This window comes from Manis javanica, chromosome 16, assembly GCF_040802235.1.
Source record: "Manis javanica isolate MJ-LG chromosome 16, MJ_LKY, whole genome shotgun sequence".
NCBI classification, from domain to species: domain Eukaryota; kingdom Metazoa; phylum Chordata; class Mammalia; order Pholidota; family Manidae; genus Manis; species Manis javanica.
Window position 1 is genome coordinate 6,994,023 of NC_133171.1, and position 3,342 is coordinate 6,997,364.

The window sequence follows — 3,342 nt, forward strand, 5'->3', positions numbered from 1 at the left end:
CAAAGCATATGAGACTTGCCGTCCAAATGGGGGGATCCCTAGAATTGCAGAATTGACATCTCCTGGGAATTTCTGAAAGACCCAGTATCTTAACTTCTGGTTTCCTCCCTTTCCTAACTTCTCCTGCACACACCCTACTGAATCAGAACTCAAGTTGTAATAAAACCCCCAGGCAATTTCTATGATGTTCAAATTTGAGAAGCATTGGTCTAGAGTACTTACTGTCTCTCAACCTTGGCTGCAGGTAGGAATTATATGGGGACTCTAAAAACACAGATGTTTGGGTGCCATCCCCCTAGAGCCTGATTTAATCAGTCTGTGGTGCAGGTGGGCATTAGGATTTCTAAAATGCTCCCCAGTGTGCAGCCAGAGATCTCTGTGGGTGTCCCTGCTGTAGCTCACTGAAACTCCTGCAACATTTGGTAAGCCCTGTTCCTCACCTATATAGTATTTCTCTGCTCTTTACTACCCAACCTTCCCTAAAGGTTGCATTGCTTCTCAGCTTCCAAAAAAAATACCTCAGAATTTTATTTGTCAGTAAATGTCTATTGAGCGTGTAGAATTTGTGTAAACACAAAGCCTATCTTTAAACATCCTTTCACAGTAAATTATCTAAATTCTTTTTCTTGGACTCCTTTTTCACTACCTTTCAAATTTTCTAAGTATTCTTCGGTGCTACGATAATTGTGGCGTATTTCCTGAGTAAAGGGAAAAAAATTAATCAATTACCTTTTGTCCGGTTGGAAAACAACCTAAAGATTGTTTAGAGCCACAGAGACGTCAAAAGCTGGTTATCCTTAAAAGGAAATACTTTCTGTTCTTTAACCTTTGTAAATATACCAGTGTCCCACTTCTGTCATCCTGACTCTTAACAGTTAACACTCCACGAGGGCCCGCAAAGCCTCAGGCACTGTACTAAGGGTTTTTCCTGTGTTCATTATCTCAGTTAATCCACCCAAAAACCTTATGAGGTACATTCCCTTGTTATCCCTATTGTTTGGGTGAGAAAATAGTGACACAAAGCAGTTCAGTGACCTGTCCAAGTTCCCACAGCTTGTCTCCCAAAGACAGGATTGACACCCACACAGTCAGACACACAGCCTGCTTGGAACCTTTCTGCTGCTGGTTCTGTTGAGGACGGTGTGTCAGGGAAATGCGATGATGCAGTCTAGGACTCCAGGGCATGGGGCCAAGGGCTCTTACTCTGTCATGTTCTCCACAGGTAATTTAGTGCATCCTTTTCAAACCATTTTCCTGTCCAGTCTGTGGCCCACAAAGCTGTTTCTCAGGTGTAACACACTGTGAAGCTTAAAAGGATTTCGTGTTTGGACAAATACCTTCCACATGTTGAGCAAGATAAGAAACAAGTTCTGACTAATACAGAGAAGGTCTAAATAAAGAAGGCTTTGATAGTTTACAAAGAAATTTTCCCTTCCTAACCAAATCCAGTTTTAAATGTTGGTATTTTTGCTGCAAAAAAGATAAATAAGTGTAATAAATGTAGTGTCTCCTCAGCATTGCACACACGTGTGTGAAATAACACAAAGGAAAGAAAATTAAGCACCAAATAGTGGACAAAAGGCATCCTTTGCCTTGGGCCTCCTCTACTCCTGTCCCAATGTAATAGCTCTTTTCTTTCATTCTTCTCTCAGCGAGGAAATTATTCCTTTTAATCCTTTTGGTTGAGCTGCATTTCTCCATCTGAGCACTACTGACATTTTAGACCAGATAATTCTTTGTTGTGGACTCTACTTTGCACAGCACATGTAGGTTTAGCAGCATTCCTGGCCTCTACCCACTAGATACCAGTAGCACCCCTCACCTGCCACATTCCTGTGATTTGTCACAACCAAAAATGTCTTCAGACATTGCTGCGTGTCCCCTGGGGTGGGGAGCAGAGGGGCAAAATCCTCCCTCTCTGTTGAGAACCACTGTTCCTGAAAATACTCATTGGAATTGCAACATCACACATTCATATTTTCCCATCTTTCATTCCTAAATATCAAATCTACATATTAGGTCTACCTTATATTACTCATCTGCTTTTCTCCCTGTCTCTGCCTTCCTGAGCCTTCACCAGATGAACTTCCCAGGCAATTTTCAGAGGCGGCAGAGAGCATGGAGATGATCTGGGAGGGCCTGTGAGTGTCATTCCAGGCGTGGGCATGAGAGGCGTGCTCTGCCTTTGTCGCTGCCTTGACTGCAGGCCTGGCTTGTCTCCTGTGGGCCTTCCTCTGAAGTTCCTGGGGATGCCGCCATAACCCCCAGACATTACTCCGGCAGTTCTTCACCTGTGGATGGGCCGCTGATTTGCTTCTACCTTTAGCTTTTGTGAATACGCTGCTATGAACACAAGAGTACAAATATCTCTTTGAGATCCTGCTTTCAATCCTTCTGGTATATATCCAGCAGTGGAATCGCTGGGCCATACAGTAATCCAATGTTTAATATTTTAAGGGACCTCCACAGTGGTTTCTGCAGTGGTTGTGCCATTTTATATTCCCACCAACAGTGCATTAAGATTCCATTTTCTCCACATCACCACCAACACTTGTTATTTTTGTATGGATAGTAGCATCCTGATGGATATGAGGTGTGTCCCTAAGGTTCTGAAAGTTATTTATATGCTAAGTGTTTCTATTCTAGACCTTTTCGTTACTCACTAGCAGTTGTGCACATGTGCACGCACACAATGAAAAGTCTTGATCATAATATGGGGACTTGTGAGGATTCGTGCAGTTTACATTCCTCACTGTTCTCAGCTTGGTGTCTTCAGCCACGCTGGCTGGGGGGGCAGGAATGGATAAAACCACCTCTCCGGTCTCTAACCCCCAGCCTCCTGGATATCAAAGCATGCTTCCACTTCTTTTCTCTCTTCTGGGTTCTTGGGAAGCATGTAGGACACAGAAAAGAAATAAGTCATGTTTCAAGGGAGATCGGCTTATTTTGATTCTATAAATTTTAATGGGAATGATCTCTCAGACCTGTTCTGACTTGATCAAGGGAGCTTGGTGCAGGCAGATTCTCCACCTGGCATTCAGCTTGGGCAGAAGGTGTGGCTGCCAAGGCAGACGGGTGACTCACACCTGCTGGCTACTCAGCAGGGCCCCACCCTAGACATGTCCCTTTCTCTTCCTCCCTGTTTTTCCTCTGTCTTCTTCACACACTTGGGCCTCCCTTGCTTCTGGGCACCCTGGGAAACAGTGGCTGAAATAACATGGCGACGGTCAGAGCTCATCTGACCTCTCAGGTGAAGGCAGGCTCAGCTCTAGCATGACTCCTGGAGTTTCAAGACCCAAATTCCCAACTCTCCAGTCGTGATCGTTTCAGAGCAGCTTCTAG